The 25,692-nt window shown below is 43.1% G+C and overlaps 1 protein-coding gene and 1 non-coding gene across 4 annotated transcripts in view; one reads left to right on the forward strand and one right to left on the reverse strand.

The window, feature by feature from the left end:
* The window catches only part of ST6GALNAC3 (ST6 N-acetylgalactosaminide alpha-2,6-sialyltransferase 3), a 569,867-nt gene that overhangs the window by 280,272 nt on the left and 263,903 nt on the right, over positions 1-25,692 (reverse strand). The window lies entirely within an intron of this gene.
* LOC114811430 lies at positions 13,298-13,435 on the forward strand. Its single transcript, XR_003759133.1, has one exon. It is a non-coding gene; the product is annotated as a small nucleolar RNA SNORA7 (small nucleolar RNA).

Consider the following 25,692-nt stretch of genomic DNA (forward strand, 5'->3'; position numbering starts at 1 on the left):
TGTTAGAGTTTGCTTCAAGAATACCTGGATGTTGATTTCAGCTTCTCTGGCACTGGCCAGGAGCAGAACACAGAATGGGAGGCTTAGAATGGGGAAAGACACTGAACTGCAGTGAAGGTTTTCAATCGATTGAGTCTACCTCTCATCGTGCCCCCAAGTGCAGTGCCTGGCATGAGACACCCTGGGCAGATGGCTCAGCAGAGAATGAACGGACGGGGGCTTTGCCATAAGCATCTGATGCTGAGCCGGATGGTAGCCCGTTTTCAGGTAGAAAACCACATTACCAGTACGTCATGAGCATTGATAATCCTCCCCCAGGGTCAGCTTCTTTTCCAAGCCCAATACACCAGCTTCCCTGCCACACATCCAGTGGCCCAGACAAAAAGCCATTCTGAGATTTTGCTATTCTTCTCCACAGCAGAATACTGCTTGGCTAGGGTGAGACGCACAGATGGCACCACCAGCTGCAAGATTTTGAGTTCTTGTTGAGTCTTAAATTTCCTTAGTCTTCATCTTTTTGCAGTTTGCTCACTGGAATGAGGGAAGAGACCAATTATCTAGCTTGGGAGCCTTATCTCTATGTGACCTTGAGCAAGTCCCTTAACTTCTCTGGGTCACAGTTTTCCTCATCTGTTAAATGTGAATTTGACGGCGGGTCTCCTCCTTAGATGCAAGTACTTAGAGGAGGCAGGGCCTGTGACCGATCTGACTGTATTGTATTTATTTCAGTGTTTAGTCCATCCAGTGCTTGGTACATAGCAAGTGCTTAACAAATGCCATATTTAATATTATTATTATTATTATTTATTCATGCCTGCTGAAGGAAGAGATCACACTATAGATTTTGGCAGGGTTCACACCCACTGAGATACTTTAATAGTTTCCCTGCAGTCAGCAGTAGTCACTGGAGTCTGAATTGAGATGAACTCCAGACATGTCAAACATTTCTAGGGTTTGGTGCGGATGTTCAGTGGTTGACATCCACACTCTGAAGAATCCAGTGTACTCAATCAGTGACTTCATTGAGAAAGAGCAAGGTGTTTTTCCCAAAGAACACAAAGCAAATTCACATGTTTCAAAATTTTATCCTTACCATATTTTTGTGAGGAAAGGAGTAAGGAAAATTATCTCTACTTTGGAGGATTAGAGAGAGATTCTCTCCCCAGGTTGTGGGACGAGTCATCCTTGATGGTATCTAAGGCCAAATAACAACCACGGATGTGTCTTCTAGATCATAGCAGCCATCATCTAAAAACACTCAGATTTGCCTCTCTCTCTCTCCTGCCCAAGAACGGGACTGTCGTTGGTGCTATATTAAATAAGTAAACAGCATGGCTCAGTGGAAAGTCAGGGCTCATGAGTTCGAATCCCAGCTCTGCCACTTGTCAGCTGTGTGACTATGGGCAAGTCACTTAACTTCTCTGTGCCTCAGTTCCCTCATCTGTAAAATGGGGATGAAGACTGTGAGCCCCACGTGGGACAACCTGATTCCCTTGTGTCTACCCCAGCGCTTAGAACAGTGCTCGGCACATAGTAAGTGCTTAACAAATACCAACATTATAAACCTTCATCATTGTGTAACTGGCACATAATACTGTTGTGATTGTAAAGCGGACATAAGGAGACAGACCTCTGTACAGATTGTGACTTCATGCAGTCGACAAAGTAGTTCAGTCATTCATTCAGTCGTATTTATTGAGCGCTTACCTTGTGCAGAGCACTGTACTAAGCATTGGATACAAACAATGGTGCAGAACTATTTAATGTGGTGGGGAGTGACGAGCAAATCTAAGAAGGTGAAGGACCAGTAAAAAGAAAGAAGGGGAATGTTATAACGTTCCTCTCCTAATCGCTTAGTAGAGTGCTCTGCACGCAGGAAATGCTCAATAAATACCATTGATTGATCGATTCCTCTCCCTCCTCCTATTGGTCGAGAGGAAGAGGTGGGGTTATTTCACAAGCACCGCGGCCTAGTGGAAAGAGCACAGGACTGAGAGTTAGGAAATCTGGGTTCTAACCCAGTTCTGCCATTTACCTGAGGTGTGACCTTGGATAAGTCACTTAACTCCTCTGTGCCTAGGTTTCCTCATCTGTAAAATCTGGGGAGTCAAATAACCATTCTCCCTCAGACTTTGAGCGCCATGTGAAACAGGAACTGCATCTAATAATAATGATAATAATGTTGGTATTTGATAAGTGCTTACTATGTGCCGAGCACTGCTCTAAGCACTGGGGTAGATACAGGATAATCAGGTTGTCTCACATGAGGCTCACAGTCTTAATCTCCATTTTACAGATGAGGTAACTGAGGCACTGAGAAGTTAAGCGACTTGCCCAAAGTCACACAACGTACATGTGGTGGAGGGGGGATTAGAACCCATGACCTCTGACTCCTAAGCCCGTGCTCTTTCCACCAAGCCATGCTGCTTCTCACCTGATCTGGTCTGATCTGAGAGTTTAGCACAGGACTTGGCACAGACTAGCATTTAACAAATATTACTATTACTATTATTTTTAGGGACTAGAGGAAGGCAATGTGAAGGATAAATCAGTACTTGAGTCAGACACCTGACGTAGGTGCAGATGTAGGTGTGCAATGTTTAAGACTCAAGCTGGCTAAATTGGTTCAAAAATCACCACTGGAGGTGAGGATGACAATAAAAGTCCCTTTAGCTCTTCTCTCCAGGTGAATATGACAGCCCCAATAAATATCCTACTTCTCTTCTAGTTACCAAGGCTCTGCACTCCTGAGCTATTTCAATATGTGCATTATCCCATGAAGCAGGCCCCTGATGAAGAATGTCCTCCTGGTTTTTAATGCCCCCAACCACCACATTTGTTTTTTCAACAGCTGTTACATATAGAGCAAACTTCTCAATTAGCTAATGTTTGGAGAGTCCTTTGACGATAAAAAGCCCTATGTAAGTGCTAAGTGCTATTATTACCTTGACATAAGAGTTCTCTTTTACCTTGGCTCATTGCAGAATGCCTTACTTTCCCGCTCCCTAACTAGCTGCCTTCAGACGAAAGACAATATAAATCAACGAAAAAGAAGCTGAAAAATTCAGCTGTGTCTCCTGAACACAGGAAATTGGAAATCCTTGTATTTTCCTTTCTTTATCTCCTGAATTAGCCTTTGTCATAAAGATGGTAAGACCGAAAGTGAGGGAGACGGGGAAGAGAAAGACACATTTTTTGCTGTATTCTGAATGATTTGGGAGTGGGTGAAGAGAAAGAAACCACACAACTATTTGGCTTCTTTCCTCCTCTTTTCTGAGAGACATCAATCAATCAATCAATTGTAATTATTAAGCACTTATTGTATTCAGAACACTGTTCTAAGCACTTGGGAGAGTACAATATAAGGAGGTTGGATCTATGTTCCCTGCCCACAAAGAGCTTTCAGTATAGAGAGGGAGACAGACATTATAAATTACAGATATGTGCAAGAGTGCTGTGGGACTGAGGGTGGGGTGAATAAAGTGTGAAAATACAGAGGTTATGCTGAGGAAAGCAGAAGAAGAGGATATGAGGGCTTAGTCAGGGAAGCCTTTTTGGAGGAGACATGCTTTTGATAAGGCTTTGAAGGTGGGCAGAGTGAACCTCTGTCAGATATTTAGGAGGAGGGATTCCAAGCCAGAGGCAGGGTGTGGGCAAGGGCTCGGAGGTGAGATAGATGAGACTGAAGTATAATTAGTAGGTCACCATTAGAGGAATGTAGTGTGTGGGCTGGTTTGTAGTAAGAAATCACAGAGGTAAGGTAGGAGGGGGCAAGGTGACTGAGTACTTTAAAGCCAATGGTGAGGAGTTTTTGTTCGATGTGGTGGTGGACAGGCAACCACTAGAGTTTCTTGAGAAGTGGGGAAACATGAACAGTTTTGTAGAAAATTGATCCAGGCAGCAGAGTGAAATATACACTGGCATGAGGAGAGATAGGAGGCTGGGAGGTCAGCAAGGAGGCTGATACAGTAATCAAGACAGGATAGTATGAGTGGTCGGATTAACAAGGTAGTAGTTTGGTGTGAGAGTAAAGGGTGGGTTTTTGCAGTGCTGTGGATGGAGGTTGAACCGACAGGATTTGGTGATGATTGACTATGTGAGTTGAATGAGAGAGGTGAATCCAGGGTAATGCCAAGGTTAAGGGCTTGTGAGACAGGGAGAATGGTGGTGTTTTCTACAGTAACGGGAAAGTCAAGGGGAGGACAGGGTTTCAGTGGAAAATTGAGGGCTTCTTTTTGGGATGTATTAGGTTTGAGGTATCATAGGGACATTCATGTAGAGATGGCCTGACTGCAGGAGGAATTATAAGACTGCAGAGAAGGAGAAAGATCAGGGTTAGAAATTTAGATTTGGGAACCATACACATAGAGATAGTAGTTGAAGCCATATGAGAAAATGAATTCTCCAAGAGAGTACGTGTAGATGGAGAATAGAAGGGGACTCAGAACTAAGTCTTAAGGGATTCCCACACTTAGGAGGTGAGAAGCTGAGCAGGAGCCCCCGCCAAAAAATGACTGAGAATGAACAGCCAGAGAAAGAGGAGAACCAAGAGAAGACATTGTCAGTGAAGCTGAGGTTGGATAACGTTTCCAGGAGAAGGGGGTCCACAGTTTTAAAGGCAGCTAAGTGGTCAAGGAGCATTAGGATGGAGTAGAGGTCATTGATTTCCACTGAGGGAGTCAATCAATCAGTTGCATTTACTGAACATTTATTTAGAGCACTGAACAAATGGTTGGGAGAGTACAATAATGTTGGTTGACATAATCTCTGGTCTCAAAGAGCTAACAAAAAAGCATTTAGCTGCATAGTTTGGGATATCAAATACACCCTTCTCACTTTGGGGTAGACCTAGGAAAATTACTTAGAAATGTATGTTGCACTCTTATGAGACCAGGGACGCATCTTCCACCTCTGTTGTATTATACTCCCAAGTGCTTAGTATGGTGCTTTGCACATAGTAAGAGCTCAATAAATACCATTGCTTGATTGACTGTAAAGTCATTTTCCCTCAACCAAGGGAATCAGCTGGCTCGTAGCAATAGGTGCTGCCCCCACAAGTCCTCTCTGCCAAGGCTACCTTTCCCTGCTCCGTGTGGCTTCTCCTGAAGACCACACGAAGAGAGGCAGAGAGTTCTACATTCATCAGCAGCCCCCGTGCTTTATTCTCCTGGAGTTGATGCAGTTTGTCTCCCCAGTCCTTCCTTCTCCTTTACACTACTGGAACACAGGAAAGAAAGTAGCTGTGGCCGTCGATCCAGTGGGCCAACCACTGGCCACTACATAAGAAGCGTGGCCTAGTGGATAAAGAACGGGCCTGGGTGTCAGAAGGAACTGGGTTCTAATTCCGGCTCTGCCGCTTGTCTGTTGTATGACCTTGGGCAAATCACTTGATTTCACTGACCCTCAGTTACCTCATCTGTGAAATAGGGATTAAGACTCTGAGCCCCATGAGGGACAGGGATTATGTTGAACTCAGTTTGCTTGTATCTACCCCAGCACTTAGTAAAGTGCCTGGCACATAGTAAGTGCTTATTAAGCACCACAATTATAATTGTTATTATTATTATTATTATTGCAGTGCTTTGCTTGCCGTTACTGAAGCACTGAGGCAGGGAACCACAAGAATGTTGCCTTTCCCCACATCTACAAGAAATTCAAATGTAATCAGGAAGGCATCTTCCCTAATTATCCACGTTTGCAAGCTTCACTTGACTGAGTTAGAGAGAGGCATCTGGCTAATGAACAGAGTTGATATCAGCTTAATGTTGGGCAGCACACAGACATAGCTGGTAAGTGCCTGGTCACAAGTCTTCCAACGGCAAGAATAAGAGCTGAGCGCAGACCTCAAACGGCTACCTTACTGCTACGGGCTCTCGTTATATCCCGGCTAGACTACTGTGTCAGCCTTCTCTCTGACCTCCCTTCCTCCTCTCTAGCCCCGCTCCAGTCTATTCTTCACTCCGCTGCCTGGCTCATCTTCCTGCAGAAACGATCTGGGCATGTCACTCGCCTTCTTAAACAACTCCAGTGGTTGCCTATCGACCTCTGCTCCAAACAAAAACTCCTCACTCTAGGCTTCAAGGCTCTCCATCACCTTGCCCCTTCCTACCTCTCCTCCCATCTCTCTTTCAATAGTATTTATTGAGCGCTTACTATGTGCAGAGCACTGTACTAACCTACCGCCCACCCCGCATGCTCTGCTCCTCTGCTGCCCACCTCCTCACCGTCCCTCGGTCTCGCCTATCCCGCCGTCGACCCCTGGGTCACGTCCTCCCGCGGTCCTGGAACGCCCTCCCTCCTCACCTCCGCCAAACTGATTCTCTTCCCCTCTTCAAAACCCTACTTAAAACTCACCTCCTCCAAGAGACCTTCCCAGACTGAGCTCCTCTTCTCCCTCTACTCCCTCTACCACCCCCCCCTTCACCTCTCCGCAGCTAAACCCTCTTTTCCCCCTTTCCCTCTGCTCCTTCCCCTCTCCCTTCCCATCCCCTCAGCACTGTACTCGTCCGCTCAACTGTATATATTTTCATTACCCTATTTATTTTGTTAATGAAATGTACATCGCCTCGATTCTATTTAGTTGCCATTGTTTTTACAAGATGTTCTTCTCCTCAACTCTATTTATTGCCATTGTTCTTGTCTGTCTATCTCCCCCGATTAGACTGTAAGCCCATCAAATGGCAGGGACTGTCTCTATCTGTTGCCGACTTGTTCATTCCAAGTGCTTAGTACAGTGCTCTGCACATAGTAAGCGCTCAATAAATACTATTGAATGAATGAATGAATGAATGAATGAACCTCATTCCAGGGTGTTTGTTGACAAGGACAGCAAGACTGTGGTTTGGGGAGAGCTTGGAGGCACCACAGAACCAGGAACCACTTTGGAATCCTAAGTATTTCTTAAAATTGTTTTGTGAAACTCACTTGAACTTGAGAAGTAGTGAGGCTTAGTGGATAAAGCTCAGGCCTGGGAGCCAGAAGGAGCTGGGTTCTAGACCCTGATCCACCATTTGTCTGCTGTGAGACCTGGGGCAAGTCACTTTACTTCTCTGTGCCTCATTTACCTCATCTGTAAAATGGGGATTAAGAATATGAGCCCCATGTGGGATATGGACTGTGTCCAACCTGATTACTCTCTATCTACTCTGGTGCTTAGAACAGTGCCTGGCACATAGTAAGAACTTAACAAATACCATAGAAAAAAAACAACTTTGTCCTACTCCAGAAATATTATGAGTTGGTGACCAACTTCCTGAAATATCATGAATCAAGTCCTGACATGTCAAGAGCTTGGAAGAAATTAGAACTCCTCCAAAACACACACACACACACCACTGACTTTTAGGATTCAATGAAAGCCTAATTAAATTTAGAAGAGGAGATTCATTTTAGCTTCTCCAAATATCTAAACATGGTCAATTTTAGGTTGATCCTGAATAATTTTTTCTGAACAAAATGAGAATGATGCAAATATAGGCATTTCTTTACAACGTGGTCATCGTCATTAATTGCTTCCATAGGAAATTCATTCATTCATTCATTCAATCGTATTTATTGAGCCCTTACTGTGTGCAGAGCACTGTATTAAGTGCTTGGAATGTACAGTTTGGCAACAGATAGAGACAATCTCTGCCCAACAACTGGCTCATAGTCTAAAAGAAGGTCAGGGGAAATATGGTTTGAAAACAGATGAAACAGTACAGGACTTATGTCATACCAGGTGCAGTTTAAGAAGGTTGTGGAAGGCTTAAAGTGAATTATTGAATTTCAATTAATTATCTGCCAATTTTCTGCCACTTATCAATGGTCATTACCATCTCACAGAAATCAACTGACATTTGAAAAATCAGTTTATCAATCAATGTTATTTAGGGAGTAATATGTGCAGAGACATGTACTAAGCACTGGGGAGAGTATAGTACACTAGAATTGAGAGCCACAAACTCTGATCACAAGGAGCTTACAGTCTAGAGTTTCTTAGTAAAGATTCAATTGTAGTTGTAAGTGGGTCCTTCTGAAATGCTAATAAAAGACTGCTAAGTTGGTGTCTGTAGGATCCATTAATTTCTTGAAATTATTGTCCTGGCAGAAATGCACCATATTGTAACCAGTACAAGCAGTCTGTCCGTCTCCCCCGATTAGACTGTAAGCCCGTCAAACGGCAGGGACTGTCTCTACCTGTTGCCGACTTGTTCATTCCAAGTGCTTAGTACAGTGCTCTGCACATAGTAAGCGCTCAATAAATACTATTGAATGAATGAATAACTCTGTCTCCCTATTATCCATGGGTTCTAACCAATCCACATAATGAAAAGTTGGGTTTTAGCAGAAATAACTATAAAACTATACAATAAGATTGACTATATCTGAACTCCCAGAAAGGAACGTGGTAGGATAGCTTCAATATGGTCTGGCCATGCTGCTTCCTCTTATTCATACTGTCCCTTTCATCACTTGAAAAGATGCTGTCTCTAATGGTACTTAAGCACTTACTATATTCCAAGCCCTGTTCTAAGTGCTGGAATAGATCTAAGTTAATCAGGTTGAACACAGTCATGTCCGACGTGGGACTCACAGTCTTATTTCCATTTTATCGATGAGGTAACTGAGGCACAGAGAAGGGAAGTGACTTGCCCAAAGTCACACAGCTGATAGATGGCGGGACCACGATTAGAACCCAGGCCCGTTCTCTATCCACTAAGACATGCTGCTTCTTCCTTTCATGCCAAAGTGCACTAACAGAATGAGAATATGCTCAAAATGCTAAGAAAAAAAATAGTCTTGTAATGTCCTTCCAAGCAAAACAGCAACAGAAAATTGCCTAAGTCATTCAGTTGGCTTCATAGCTTGGAGATTGCTCCCTTCCTGGCTTGTGTACTCTTCTACTCTAGACCTGACTTGAAGGATTCTCCGCCAATGGAGATGGTCCATAACTCACTGCCAACAGGCAGAGGTGAAGGAAGTGGATACCTTGGCCTGACTGTGGCTAATATATTAGATAAATTATTCAAGCACAACATCCTGTGAGCCCTGTAATTACTGCCAAGTAACTGAACCCATTGACCTACAAAATGTAGATCACAGATTAAATCTGCATTTCACACATAATTCCTTTTGGGCCCAAAGAGCTACTTCAGATCGAAAAACAAATTACAAAATGCCACCGTGCCACACAAGGTAAAAATTCAGGGACACTATAGGAAAATGAACAGTACGCTGTTCTATCTGGTCCTCAGCAGAGTCCAGGAGCAATAAGGAGAAACTGTAGCCTAGTGGTCAATCAATCATTCAATCAATCAAAGTTACTTATTGAGTGATTATTGTGTGCAAAGCACTGTGCTAAGCACTTGAGAGAGTACAAAACAAGGAGTTGGTAGGCACATTTCTTGCCCACAAGAAGTGCTTTAAATGGGGTTGGCAATTGGGTTGACCCTAAATAGCAGAAGAGGGTCCTCCTTAGCTCTTTCACACTTCAGTGGTAGATGGAATTGGGCTTTCTTAAAATACTTCAGTAGGCTACTTCCAGTAGGTATGAAATAGGCTTGTTGCCTGCCAATCTATGATTCCTATGACATATGAAAGGCTCCTGAAAGCCTTTGATGTTCAGATTCATCCAATTAAAACACTGATTTACTGTCTTCCCTTTCTGCATCCTCTTCTAATTGGTTCCTGGTTGGTGGCCAAATCTGTCTTTTGAGTTCTTGTCACACCCAAACTGGAACAGATTGGCAGGAAAATTTACTTTCTGATTACCTGACCAGTGAAGCAATACCCAAGAAGCTGAACCTGGGGAGGGAAGGAGAGAGGGAAGGAGGGAGGGAAGGAGGGGAGGAAGGAGGAAAGGAGGGAGGGAAGGAGGGAAGGAGGGAGGGAAGGAGGGAGGGAAGGAGGGGAGGAAGGGAGGGAAGGAGGGAAGGAGGGAAGGAGGGAAGGAGGGAGGGAAGGAGGGAGGGAAGGAGGGAGGGAAGGAGGGAGGGAAGGAGGGAGGGAAGGAGGGGAGGAAGGGAGGGAAGGAGGGAGGAAGGAAGGAAGGAAGGAAGGAAGGAAGGAAGGAAGGAAGGAAGGAAGGAAGGAAGGAAGGAAGGAAGGAAGGAAGGAAGGAAGGAAGGAAGGAAGGAAGGAAGGAAGGAAGGAAGGAAGGAAGGAAGGAAGGAGGGAGGGAGGGAGGGAGGGAGGGAGGGAGGGAGGGAGGGAGGAGGGAGGGAGGGAGGGAGGGAGGAGGGAGGGGGAGGGAGGGAGGAAATAGTTTAGTCATCCTCCCTCAGGACCCAGCCAGCTCCAGAAAAATTGGGGATAAATCAGTGGTCTCTGTGGAGGTGGGAAGATGAAGAGGTTTCATCTAGAGGGTATCTAGGTGACCTTTCCTGGCAAGTTTCTCCCACTGTTTGTTAAAAACCCTGGCAGGACTCTGATCTATCCTGCTTCCTTCCTCTGCTCCACCCCTTCTTTGCTAGCAGTACTGAAATTGAGCCTTAGTAGATTTGACAAAGGAAATAAGTGCTACGTAAAGCCTCCCCTAAAATGACTAATTTTCAGGGAATTAGCCAAACAAGAGGATCACTTTCCCTAAAGTCAGATTAGCTTCATGGTACCCTTCCAGTCCTTCTTTCTATGATTCATTCATTTTGTTCTCCAGTCAACAAATGTAAAACTCTACAAGTACTTTTTACTGGTTTTTCACAGTTAAGTGTCAGGCACTTTACTAAGCGCTAGGGTAGATACATGCTAACCAGGTTGGAACAATCCATGTCCCACATGGGGATTGCTGCTTTAATTCCTATCTTACAGATGAGGTAAGTGAGGCAGAGGGAAGTAAACGATTTGCCCAAGATCACACAGCAGACAAGTGGCGGAGCAAGATCAGAACCCAGGTCCTCTGAGTTCCAACTCCAAGCTCTTTCGATTAAGTCATGCTGATTTTCATTTTGCAGTGTGTTGCATACTGCCTGCCTACTTGCCCTGTGCATTCCAGGTCCTCATGGGAACAAGGTTGTCAGGGATGACAGTTTGAGGGGCCCTGGGCAATCCACTATTGTTATAACCAGTTGTATTTATTAAACACTTACTGTATGTTTAACACTGTACTAAGCACTTGGCAGAACACAACATAACAGTTGGTAGACGTTCCTTTCCCACGATGAATTCACAGTTCAGAGGACAAAGAGGTTCTCCTCCTGAAGAGAACCTTATCCATGATGTTCAATGGGAAGTTCCATCATCAGATATATTTTTTTTCTACCCAATTCTGGTTCCCAGCATGCTTTAGCAGCAAACTCTTTCCTTTTAAATCAAGATTCAGAATGTTCTCTCCGCCAGCTCAGTGTGCTATCCCACTGCTACCTTTAAAACGCTGAGCGAGTTTGCAGGTGTGTTTTCCTCTGTTCTTTTCAAGCCAGACAACCGGAGAGGTTTCTCCAGTGGCAGCCCCTGTGGCATTCTGAAGCCTATGAAGGCAGACACACTCAGGTGGTACGGTTTTTCATTTGCACTTTAGAGACGCTGTTTATAGGACACATTTCTACCAAAGTCGGCTCGAGAACGGCAAGTCCCTGCATGGGACAGGAACTGAGATTCAGATATCTGAGTCATTCTAACTGATTATGCAAGCAAAGGAGAGCGATTCTTCTGGGTTCTCAATAAAACAACATGTGTGAAAGAGTGGGAGGGAGGGAGGGAGGCCCGGGAGGGGAGGAGACAAGGGGAAAGGCCACTGTGTGAAGATTATATGCCAAAACCTGCCAGAGAAAGCAATTACTTGGCTTTTGATCACTTGCTTCTTTTGCTATCTGACCCAACTCTGAAAAACCTACCTCTAGCTATTTCCCATTAAATTACAGAAATAACTAGAATCATGCGACTGAACAGTTTGTAGTTGAAAATGCCTTTCAAATTGCTGACCACATAAATATAGGCATTTCATTTTGGAAAACCAGATTACAAACCATTAAAGAATGTGTAATCTAGAAGGGGTCAATTAGAGGGAATTATTTAAAGGAAGGTTTTATGTGACAAATATTTTTTAGTTCCAGGAATGCTTTATGGATTTGGGAGACAAAGGATAGGGCAAGAGTGTAATTTAGTTGGGTTTCAAAAAATCATTTAATGCTGTTTCAGGCAACAGATTGATTAAAAAGTCAGAGAGTAGCACACATAAGTAGCCAGTTCTGAAATGGATGGCTAATCAGTTTAGAGGGGATTCTTATTACCAATCAAGCTATTAGTATTGGTGAAAAGAAAGTAGGTGGGATAGAATAGGTTAAGTCAGATGGAAACAGGACATATAGCAAAAATTCCAAGGAGGAACTCTTATGTCATTGCCATTACCCCAGCAGTTGCTTTATTTTCATGCAAAGCATATATCTACAACACATTGGGTGTATATATACCATTCACCCTCCCCCAACACACAAATGGAATTAAGGAAATGAAACTGAATAATGTCAATAAAAATCAGACCAATAAAGAAAGCTATTCCTGCTTTGTGAATATTTTCCTCTCTTGATTTGTGATGGCTTGAATTGATCAAATTTTAGGACTTAATGAAATTGAAAGGCAAGCCTTGGGATCATTTTCAATGTTTTACAGGATCATTTTTTATCAATATCTCCCAGTTGTTTGGACTATTTTTCTTCAGGGGAAAGTTTAGATTTTGCCCTGTGATGATCACCCTATATGATCTCAAAACCTGGATACAGGGAAGAAACTCAGGTTCCTGAGAAAGTTCTTCTTTGGAAGAGTGGAACCAGATTCCCTCAATACAATGGAGACTGGGGTCCACCCAACCCTGCCACAGGGGTCAGCTCCAGGTTCACCCACACACATACTTGGCTTTTAGAGAAAACTGTGTGTGCTTCTATCACTCCCCATGCATAAATCCCTTCCTCCTATGGGCCTTCATGGCAAGTCCCACCTCCCTTTCCCAGGCACCGCTCCCTGACTGGATGATCGGGAGACCGGGTGATTTAAACCACGATCCAATTAAAAGCCATTAAAAGTCGCTCTCATATCATCTTGAAGGATTTCATCTTATCAATGTTTTGCAATGCAAAATGTGCCAACTCATCATGAAACCGTTGAACACCTGTCCCAGGGTGATCTCCTCAGCAGAGGAAACCCTGGGTCCTCGGCAGCCCCTCCCAACCGGGAAACCTAATCATCTTAAAATGTCAATCATTTTCCTGCTGGCCATGCTGGATCATCAAGGAAAAGCCAATCAGAGAAAGAAAAGGGCAGAGTGGAAGAGCAAATAGGGAGAGACAGGTCGTCATCGGCCTTTAAACAGGCCTAAGAAGCTGGACCTCTCTCAAGGTCACACCTGGAGAGCTTCCAATACTCTATCAGCGTCGGCTATGGGAGGGAGAGTCAAGCAAAGGGCTACCTATTCCATTCCTAGCTTGGGCAGTGGCTAGCGAGTGGAAGGCAATCTGCTACAAGTCAAAAGCGGCGTGGGTGAGAGTGGAGGGCGGAGACTCGAGTTTACTGTGTGGAAGGTGGCAATGTTAAATGCTAAACCGCTTCCATATTTTTACCAAGAAAACTCTGTGGATCCTCTACCAGAACGATTGCAGATGGAGAGTGGGGCGTTCTGGGAGAGATGTGTCTGTGGTGTCGCTATGGGTTGGAAACGAAGCAACAGCATAAGACAAGAAACTGGAAGGCCACAAGGAACCTGTACAGAAAGATTACAGGGAGTCCAGGGGAGGGAAGGTACCAGAGCGCTAGAGTCCAAAAGATGGTAGAGCTTGACCCTCAGCTCCTGGAGGTCAGGGATCCTATCTTGAACTCAACTGCTCTCCCAAACATTAAGCACAATGCTCCAAACAGAGTCGGTGCTCAATATTATTGATTGGTTGATTGATGGAGGGAGTAAGTGCCCAATAAATGGTATTAATTAAGAGTTAACCCCTCAGTAACAGTATAAGCTATAAAAGCCAAAGCAATTTGGAATCAGAACTTTGCCCTCAGAGCTGTACATAAAATCACTGAACCAAAATTTTCTCTATCCTGGCAGATTACCCTAGGCCGCTTACTTCACCAAAATTACACAAACTCTTTGTCACTATCCCTCTTCCAGTACTATCATTTCTGCTATAGTGTCTATTTTCATTATTTTCATTTTGGATAATACACAATGAAAGTAGGAGGAATAGTTTTCCCACAACACTAATGTGTTCTGGGGATAACATGATCCACAGGCTTGTAAAAATGATGATGATTATGATGATGATAATAACAATGAATTGTGGCTTTAAGGTCTTACTATGTTCTAAGCCATTTATCTGCTCTGTGACCTTGGGAATGCTGTAACTTCTGTATGCTTCAGTTTCTTCATCTGCAAAATGGGAACTAAGTACCTGCGCCCTCTTCCCTTAGACTGTGAGCCTATGTGGGATAGAGACTATGTTTGATCTGCACATAGAAAGTGTTTAAAAATACTATTATTATTATTATTATTTTTCTAAGCAAAGTGCTACGCCCTAGGGTAGATACAATACAATCAGAAACAGCGCCTTTCCCACAGGAGGCTCATAGTCTAAAACAGAGACAGGCCAGGTATTTTATTCCCTATTTTACAAATAAGGAAATGGAGATGCAAAAAGTTGAGGTTCTTGCCCAAGGTCATATAGCAGGCAAATATTGGCATGAGGATTAGAACCCAAAGCCTCCTGATTCCCAGGCCTGTGTTTTATCCAAGAGGTCACACCGCTTTCCATTGATGTTCCCCATTGTTGCACATAGATTTCAGTATAGGAAGAAATGAATATTTTTACGCACAACTTCCCAGCCTCTGCCTCAGCCATGCAATATTTTGCAACTTTATAGTATTTAATACACTAAAATAGCAAGGAGTGGCAAGGATCTAAAATAATGTGCCAAGAGTGACCGAAGCAATAATGTAGGTATTTTTAACCAAAAATGTCAGTTATGGAAGTGCCTTCAAATCATCCCACCAATAGCCCTTCTAATTAAATCCATGGCACGTATAATGCAATTTTAGGATAATATAAGTTTCTTTGAGAAAAAAACTCCCCTTGTAACAGAAGTGATTGCACACACTCATTTCTTCCAGTCTCAAGTTTTACTATGCGTTTTGGCTACAATACTGGTATGAATAGGAGAAATGTATGTCCAACTACACGAATCTGTTTAGATACAGGATGGATCAGTGACAGAAAAAGCAGTTTACACACATGTGCTTGATCTCAGTCTTCCTTAAAACTGGGCTCTGTTAGAATAAAACCCTGGTGTTTAAGGTGAACTGGAGTGTATCCCTCTTCTTACCCCAGAAGCCGAGTTTGTTACTAAGAACTGCCTTCACAACATCCTTTCAGACTACTGAGAGATTAGAGGAGCCTTCATTTCCAGCCCCAACAAACAAGCCTCAACAATAACCCCAGCTGGGCCACTGGGAAGCTCCTAGTTTCTCAAACATTCTGTGATTTTTTTAAACATTTCAGGTGAAGGAAAATCAAAGGCAGTGTTTCCTCTGCCACCAATGTCTTTCCTTTTCAACATAATTAGCACTTTAACAAAAAGCGTGAGCCTTTTGTGTCCGATGAATTCCCTTCCAGTGTGGTGCTGCTTTGTGAGAGGAATTTAATGGTTCATTCTTTGCTTGCCTTTTATTCAGCCTCTAGCTCTTCTCCTTAACAACAAAAACTACTGTTTTGATAAAAGTAAATGAACTAGAAACTCCAAAAATTTTCTTTGGAATTCAAAACTCTCCTTGCTTAGAGCCCAGAGGGTTCTAAACTTGAAGTGTGCGCTTAACGATCGCTATTAATAACTGAAATATATTTCCGGGGGAATTCCTAGGCCTAATTGGTATGTAAGAGCACATACAATACTGCTACTGGGCATGAACTCACATTCAGCATATCACTGCCCATTGACGCAAATTAATAGATAATGTGATTCAGCTATAATAACTAAGCCCCAATCTCCTCATCTAGCTCCAGAGGACGTGCTCCTCTGTTCTTCTGGGCAGCTGAGAGACAATGCCCTTCTCTTTGTTTCTGGTAGCATATTCATTCATTTATTCAATCTTATTTATTGAGCACTTTCTGTGCGCAGAGCACTGTACTAAGCACTTGCTCTCACTCTAAGCAGTAGTCATCAAGAATGCATATGGTGGCTGCCAAAGGGCTGTGGTTGTCCCTCAGACCCGAGCAAAGTGGTAGAAATTCATTCAGTTGTATTTATTGAGTGCTTACTGTGTGCAGAGCACTGTACTAAGTGCTTGGAAAGTACAATTTGACAACAGATGGAGACATTCCCTGCCCAACAATGGGCTCACAGTCTATAATTCTATTTATATTGTCTATTATATATATATAAAATACAATTTATATTTATATTGTATTGCCTGTTTACTTGTTTTGTTGTGTGTATATCTATAATTCTAGTTATTTATACTGTTGTTTGTTTACTTGTTTGGGTGTCTTTCTCCCCCCTCCTAGACTTTAAGCCCATTGTGGGCAGGGATTTTCACTCTTTATTGCTGAATTGTACTTTCCAGGCACTTAGTACAGTGCTTTGCATATGGTAAATGCGCAATAATATGATTGAATGAATGAATGAATCTGATTTCTAATACTGGTTCTGCCACTGACTGCTGTGTGACCTTGAACAAGTCATTTAACTTTTTCTTTTAAATGGAATTTATTAAGTGCTGACTATTTTCCAGGCACTGGACTAAGCACTGGGATAGATGCAAGCTAATCAGGTTGGGATGCAGTCCATGCCTGACAAGAGGTTCACAGTATTAACCCCTATTTTTCAGATTAGGTAACAGACACAGAGAAGTGAAGTTTCTTAGGCAAGGTCACATAACAGAGACATGATGCATCCAGGATTAGAATCCAAGTCCTTCTGACTCCCAGACCCATGCTGGGGCTGTGCCCAGATCTGCTTATATTGTATCTAACCCAGGGCTTAATACAGTGCCTGGTACATAGTCAGTGCTTAATAAATTCCATTTAAAAGAAAACACTAAATTCATTCATTCAATCGCATTTATTGAGCACTTACTCTGTGCAGAGCACTGTACTTGCTCAAGGTCACATAGGAAGTACAGTGCTTAGTACAGTGTTTTGCACAGAATAAACATTTAACAAATACCACAATTATTCTTACTTAGGCCACATTCAGACCACATTTCCCCACTCCTCAAGAAATTTCAGTGGTTGTCCATCCATCTCTGAATCAAAAAGAAACTCCTCATCATTAGCTTTATAGTACTCAATCACCTTGCCCACTCTTACTTTATCTCGCTACTCTCCTACACTACTACCCAAGCAGCCCTCACAGTTTGCTCCTATAATGCTAACCTTCTCACTGTACCTTGATCTCGTCTATCTCCTCACCATCCTCTCATCCATGTCCTACTTCTGGTCTGGAACGCCCTCCCTCCTCATATCCAACAGATGATTACTCCCCATTACTCCCTTAAAAGCCTTATTGAAGGCACATCTCCAAGAAGCCTTCCCTAACAAACCTGCCTTTGCCCTTCTCCCACTCACGTCTGCATAGCCTGGACTCGCTGTCTTTATTCAGTCCCCAACCTAGTCCCACAGCACTTATGTACATATCTGTAATTTATTTATTTATATCAATGTCTGTCTCCTCCTCTAAACTGCAAGTTTGTTGTGGGCAGAGAATGTGTCCATTTATTGTTATGTTGTATTTTCCCAAGCATGAGAAGCAGCGTGGCTCAGTGGAAAGAGCACGGGCTTTGGAGTCAGAGGTCATGAGTTTGAATCCCAGCTCTGCCACTTGTTCAGCTGTGTGACTGTGTGACTTCACTTCTCGGTGCCTCAATTACATCATCTGTAAAATGGGGATTAAGACTGTGAGCCCCACGTGGGACAACCTGATTCCCCTGTGTCTACCCCAGTGCTTAGAACAGTGCTCTGCACATAGTAAGCACTTAACAAATACCAACACTATTTAGTACAGTTCTCTGCAAACAGTAACTGCTCAATAAATACAAATGACTATTATTATGCATTCTTTGCTGGTGCTTAACCACAAAGTAGCACAGGTCACATCTGTATCCTCCATCTGATTTTCCTTTATGTCCAAATTGTACTAAATGCAATCCATTATTTGTGGGAATTGACTATTGTGCCCGTGGGAATCATCTAAATATTTGCAGCAACACACTCTCATGGGTTATTAAATAATAACTTGATACTGCAGGGATGGTAATCCAAAAAGAGAGAGAACAATTTTTATAGGGAAATACTGAGCTAGCACACTTAAAAAGTTATAACAAGGTGGGTCTTGAGCCATTTGCTTTGATATTGTTTACATTTAGGTCAAATAACCTACATTTCACTTCTTTATCTTTAGTTGACTTCTTATCTTTAAAATAGTAATCATAATACTGGCCCTCAAGGAGAAGGCAGTGCTAAACTCAGAGGGTGCTTATTACTGGAAGATAATTCTTCCCTTTTCCCAGATGACTTTATCTTTGGCTCACACTGCTTTCAGTGAGAACTGAACACATTCAAGTGACAGCAGGTGAAAATAATAGTGATGGTATTTGTTAAGCGCTTACTATGTACATTAGACTGTAAGCCCGTCAAAGGGCAGGGACTGTCTCTATCTGTTACTGATTTGTACATTCCAAGGGCTTAGTACAGTGCTCTGCACATAGTAAGCACTCAGTAAATACTATTGAATGAAAAGCACTGTTCTAAGCACTGGGGTATACACAAGGTAATCAGGTTGTCCCACGTAGGGCTCACAGTCTTCATCCCCATTTTACAGATGAGGTAGAGTGACAACTAGTGACCCTTTTGGAGTTCACCAAAGTTCTGAGGTGTGGAATCACCTTAGCTGGAAAAATTCACAGGTACAGATGCTCCTAATAGCAGAGGCCGCTGCATAAACCAAATATTTATAAGTCAGTGGTATTTATTGTGTGCTTACTCTACACAGTACATGTTATTTAGAGCTTGGGACATCAATCAATCATATGAATTGGCAGTCAGTCGTATTTATTGAACACTTACTGTGTGCAGAGCACTGTACTGACCACTAGGAAGAGTACATAAAGCAATAAACAGATACGTTCCCTGACCACAACAAGCTTCAGTATAGAAGGGGAGACAGACATTAATATAAATAAAGGAATTACAGATATATACGTAAGTGCTGTGGGGCTGAGAGGGGGGATGAATTAAGGGAGCAAGTCAGGCCAACACAGAAGAGTGCTTACTGTGTGAAGAGCACTATACTAAGCCCTTGGGAAAGTACAACACAACAGTAAACAGTGACATTACCTGCTCACAACGTGCTTACAGTCTAGGGGCAAGGGAGACACGCATCAATACAAATAAATAAAATTACAGATATATATAGATATGTACATTAGTGCTGGGTTCTAAGTGTTAGGATAGATACAAGTTTATAATGATAAAGATAATTGTGGTATTTATTAAGCACTTATGTACCAGGCACTGTACTAAGCAATGAGGGAAATACAAGATAATCAGGTCCCACACAGGGCTCGTAGTCTAAGTAGGAAGAAGAACAGGTATTGAATCCCCATTTTGCAGATGAGGGAACTACAGCACAGAGAAGCTAAGTGATCTGCCCAAGCATGTAAGTGGCAGAACTAAGATTAGATTAATAGATTAGACAAAAATCCCTGTCCTACATGGGGCTTACAATCTTGTCTGTCTTTCTTGTCGTCATCATCATCACAATCATCTTCATCAGGTCCTCTCTATAATTCAGGGAAATTGGGAAAGTTTTTCATGCCTAACATATTTATAAACCCACAATGCACACAATTGATTTGCCCAGAAGCATCTGGGGAGAAGGGCAGAGGGAAGCCTAACAAAAAATTCATGACAACAGATCACACCCACAGTTTGATAAATGGCTCAATAGATCCATCAGCCATGGGGAGGGAAAGATAGCGAAACACAGAGCCAGAAATACTCTTGTGAAATACACCATAAAAGGAAAGGGAGAATGATGCTGAGCCCTGAGGAAGGAAAAGTCGCCGCAGTGATCATGAAACATATATCACGGGCATTAGGTCAGCGAGCTCTCCATTAGCAGTGCCTAGATGACTCAGGTGTCAGTTCACTGCTGGTTAAATTCAGAACATTATGGATGCATGGTGCTGTAATTCTGCAAGGTGAAGAATAGCAAAACAACCTGAATGCAGCACTGTTAACTTTTAGGGATGGTGCAGGGATAGACACTTTATAAAAGTGAGTCAGTGGAGGCATGAAGGTTAAAGAGAGGAGATGAGATAAGATCGGGCATATGTGCGGTGATCTGGCTGGGTCTTGGCCCCATGAAGGGAAGGTACTGGAAGGGGTTAGGAAAGCAAGGGAATTTGCAGCTGCAAATTACAATTAGGGAAGCTCTCCTGACCTTGCCTATCACATCCACACAATAATAATAATAATAATGTTGGTATTTGTTAAGCGCTTACTATGTGCCGAGCACTGTTCTAAGCGCTGGGGTAGACAGAGGGGAATCAGGTTGTCCCACGTGGGGCTCACAGTCTTAATCCCCATTTTACAGATGAGGGAACTGAGGCACAGAGAAGTGAAGTGACTTGCCCACAGTCACACAGCCGACAGGTGGCAGATCTGGGATTCGAACTCATGAGCCCTGACTCCAAAGCCCGTGCTCTTTCCACTGAGCCACGCTGCTTCTCAAGGATGGGTTGGGGAATCCTACCCCAACCAGAAGCACAGCCTGGATTTCAGGGCCACGTGACTAGTCAGTCAATTGTACTTGATATTATTATTAACAATAATAATAACAATAATAATAATGGTATTTGTTAAGCACTTACTATATGTCTAAGAGCTGGGGTAGCTACAAGATAATCAGGTTGTCCCACGTGGGGCTCAGTCTTAATCTCCATTTTACAGATGAGGTCACTGAGGCACTATGTGGCTTGCCCAAGGCCACACTGCAGACAAGTACACTTACTGTGAGCAGAGCACTGTCCTAAGCCTTGGAACATGGCTTAGTGGAAAGAACACAGGCTTGGGAGTCAGAGGACATGGGTTCTAATTCTGGCTCCACCACTTGTCTGCTGTGTGACCTCGGGCAAGTCAATTCTCTTCTCTGTGCCTCAGTGAGCTCATCTGTAAAATGAAGATTTAAAGTGTGAGCCCCACATGGGATAACCTGATTACTCTGTATCCACCCCAGCACTTAGAACAGTGCTTGGAACATAGTAAGCGACTAACAGATACCACAATTATTAATTATTATTAAGAATACAATATAACAGACACATTCTCAGCCCTGGCTTTTGCTACCTGTGTTTTCTGCACCCTTTGAACCAGCTAATTGAGATATAGAAAAGAGCAACAAGAGGGATGGGATTCAATCACTAGGCTGATGGCAACATACCAGCAAAGATGCTCCATGGCCCACCCCTGGCCTTCTCAAACAGTGCTGTGTGACCTTGGGATGCCCTTGGCCATGGGGGCTGCATAGTACAGTAGTAGGAGTAAGTAGTAGTTGTGATAGTAATATTTGTAATATTAGTGGTAGTAATCACCTACCAGTCTCGACTATGGGAGACAGAGTCAAACAGAGGCCTACCCATTCCATTCCTAGCTTGGCCAGTGGCTAGCGAGTGGAAGACTGCCTGCTATAAGTCAAAACTCCCCTGTGCTGAGCAGCAACAGCATGGGAGAGAGTCAAGGGTGGAGACTCGAGTTTATAGCGCGGAAGGTGGCAATGGTCAACCACTTCCGGATTTTTACCAAGAAAAATCCAATACCAGAGAGATTGCAGGTGGAAAGCGGGCCATTCTGGGAGAGATAATGTTAGTATTTAATAATGTTGGTATTTGTTAAGCGCTTACTATATGCAGAGCACTGTTCTAAGCGCTGGGGTATACAGGGTAATCAGGTTGTCCCCCATGGGGCTCACAGTGTTAATCCCCATTTTACAGATGAGGTAACTGAGGCACAGAAAAGTTAAGTGACTTGCCCACAGTCACATAGCTGACAAGTGGCAGAGCCGGGATTTGAACCCATGATCTCTGACTCCTAAGCCCGGGCTCTTTCCACTGAGCCACGCTGCTTCTCTACTGCTTCACGGAGAGATGTGTCCGTGGTGTTGTTATGGGTCAGACACGACTCGACAGCATAAGACAACAATAACAAAGGACCGTGAGGAAAGGTAGGAGGGGCTGGGGGGTTACAACTTGATTTTTTTGTTATTTAAGTGCTTGTCCCATATGGCATTACAGTCTTAATCCCCATCTTATAGATGAGGTAACTGAGGCACAGAAAAGAGACGGAACTTGACCAAAGTCATACAACAGACAGAACCCAGGTTTAGAACCCAGGTTCTTCTGTCTCCCAGGCCCATACTCTATCCACTAGGCCATGATGCATGATTGAGCGCTTTAAAACTGATGGTAATGAGTTTCTGTTTGAGGCAGAGGTGATTGGGTTACTAGTGGAAGTTCTTAAATGGGGAAATACGGACTGAATTTTTTTGGGGGGCGAACTATGGCCTGGAGTGTATTGAGACAGGAGGCAGGGAGATCAGCAAGGAGGCTGTTGCAGTAGTTAAGAGGGATATAATAATAGTAATAATAATGATGTTGGTATTTGCTAAGCACTTACTATGTGCCAAACACTGTTCTAAGTGCTGGGGTAGATACAGGGTAATAAGTATCCAGTGCTTAGAACAGTGCTTGGCACATAGTAAGCACTTAACAAATACCAACATTATTATCTGGATCAGTGTTGTAGCAGTTTGGATGGAGAGGAAAGGGCAGAAATTATAGCCAAGTTGTGAAAATAGAACCAACAGAATTTGGTGACAAATTGAATGAAAGAGATGAGTTGAGAATAAAGCCAAGATTAGGGGCTTGTTAGAGAGGTAGGATAGTGGTGTTCTCTACAGCAGTGGGAAAGACACGCGGAGGAAAGGATTTGGGTGGGAAGATGAGGAGTTCTGTTTTCGACATGGTTAGTTTGAGGTGTCGGCAGATCATCAAGATAGAGATTTCCTGAAGACAGCAGGAAATGTGAGACTGCAGAGCAGGAGAAAAGTCTGGGATGGAGTTGTAAATTTGGGAATCCATGGAGTCAGAGAAGCAAATGAGTTTTCTGAGGTAGGGAATGTGGATGGAAAATAAAAGGGGGCCCAGAACTGAGCCTTGAGTGAACCCTCAGTATCAGAGAGTGGGAGGCAGAGGTGGATCCTGCAAAAAAGACTGCGAATGAGTGCCCAGAGAGAGAAGAGAACCAGGAGAGGACAATGGATATGTCAAGGAGAAAGGAGTAATCAATCCATCAGTGGTATTTACTGAATACTTACTGTGTGCAGAGCATTGACTAAACCCTTGGGAAAGCACAACAGATTAGGTAGACATAATCCCTGGCCTCAAGGCACTTACAATCTAGTGAGTCTTCAGGACCACGAAATTGCCCAGAGAAATTGATGATGTTGCTAGTGACACACCACTCACTCTCTCATCCCTGTCAGTCACGTTGCCACTGGAGCACAGTGTGCAACAAGCAAAGAGGAGGGTAGGGGTGAAGTGCACCTTAAATTCCATTTTAGTCAGTGAGAGGAAGAACCAGGAAAGCACCAGGTGTTCTGATTCCTGGAGCATTGGTTTTTTCCACTGAGCCAACAGAGGGATGTGCTATATGAAGCTCCTGGGAAAGCACAACGGAAACATGAAGCATGTCCCCTGTTCTCAAGGAGCTTATATTCTATTCCTGCACAGAGCAAGGGGAGAAATTGTCCTCCCTCCCCTACATATAAATTCTTGAGCCATGTGTCAGTGAATTCCTTCAACCCATTCCCCCTCTATCATTAGCAGAATCAGGCTCAACTGTAATTAGCTCTGCTTATGTTTCACCATTGGGCTGATCTCTTATGTTTCTGGTTCTAATTCACAAGATCAGGGTATTATGGGAGTGTGTAATGCCGCAAATCCTTAAAACCATAAAAGTAAAACGTGTGACAGAGAACTGAGATCTGAAGCTTAAAATAGCACTACAGTATATCAAAATAATAAAGCTTGGAAAAGCTTCAGTAACTTACTGTTTTCTCCACAACTGTCAGACCCTACATTAACATAAGTGCTGAAAGATTTTAATGCACTAATATTTCAACTCCTTAGATGAGATAAAACAATACTCTTAGGCCATTATCATAATTTTAATTCATGTCAAAAAGTTGGTATAACAAAGGCTTATTGAAGAGATTGAGAAACACATGTGTTTTCAGTCTATCTTGATAAAAATCTCAAAAATTATTCACATATTTAAAAATCTTCATTTTTAAAAATATAAAGATCAGCAAGTAACTGAGTTGAGCTGAAGTAAAACTAAAATCATTTCAAATTAAACTTCACAAGAGACTTAATATATTTTTTTGGTCCTGAAGCATTTCACATTCACTGGTTCCAATACCTTGGAAGCATAAAACTTAAACACTTTTTACCACACACTCATCTCTCTCCAGCTGCACACACATTAACATGAGTGAAAGCTTTTCACCTGATTATGAACTCAGGTTAAACCTCTAGACTTAGCAGCGGGCTGGGGTTAGTATTTATTAATTGCTCTTGGGAGTCCCTTTAATAGCAAATCTTTTGTGCAAGAGTAACTCCTCATCAGTTACCGAGAAGCCTACTGTCTTCTGAAAGGTGAGCATATTACTGTGAGAGGCTTCCCAATGCTAAAATCCATTTTGAGAGCAGATCGGTAAGGTCAAGTGCTTAATACTGTAAGCCCGTCAAACGGCAGGGACTGTCTCTATCTGTTGCCGACTTGTTCATTCCAAGCGCTTAGTACAGTGCTTAGTACAGCGCTCAATAAATACTACTGAATGAATAATACAGTGCTCTACACCTAGTAAGCACTCAATAAATACCACTGATTGTTTGGGAAAAGTGTACATGGTGGAAGGGGGATGGGATGGCTAGGCAATTATCAGGAGCTCAATTGATCTTATTGATAATTGTGGGGGCATAGGCTGTGAAAATAACAGTTACCTCTAATTGGGGAAATTGGAAACTAAATAAGATAGAGTCTCATGTGTGGAACATTATGGAATGGTCAAGATTCTCATCCAATCATAAACTCTTTATGACAAACAGCTTGCCAGGAAGCGGATGGGGAGGCCTGGCTTTTCACCGAACACCCTAGACATAGAGCATTGGCCACAGAGTGTTTGTATGGAAACACTAGGTCCAAACGAGTGGATTTCAATGTTCTGATTAAATGCTGTAATGGAAAATGGGATAGGGATGAAAAGGCATATAGAGATTGGGGAATGAACACTGGGTGATGTTCAGGGATACTAGTAGTGGTAGCAACAGAGAAGCAACATGGCTTAGGGGATAGAACAAGGGCCTGGGAATCAGAAGGTGATGGGCTCTAATTCCACTCTGCCACTTGTCTGCTGTGTGACCTGGGGTGTCACTTTACTTTTCTGTGCCTCAGTTACTTCTTCTGTAAAATGGGGATAGGGACTCTGTCCAACTTGATTAACTTGTCTCCACCCCAGGGCTTAGTAGAGTGCCTGACACACAGTAAGCAGTGTGGCTCGGTGGAAAGAGCACGGGCTTGGGAGTCAGAAGTCATGGGTTTGAAACCCAACTCCGCCGCTTGTCAGCTCTGTGACTGTGGGCAAATCACTTAACTTCTCTGGGTCTCAGTTGCCTCA

Source organism: Ornithorhynchus anatinus, chromosome 4, assembly GCF_004115215.2.
Source record: "Ornithorhynchus anatinus isolate Pmale09 chromosome 4, mOrnAna1.pri.v4, whole genome shotgun sequence".
Classification (NCBI taxonomy): Eukaryota; Metazoa; Chordata; class Mammalia; order Monotremata; family Ornithorhynchidae; genus Ornithorhynchus; species Ornithorhynchus anatinus.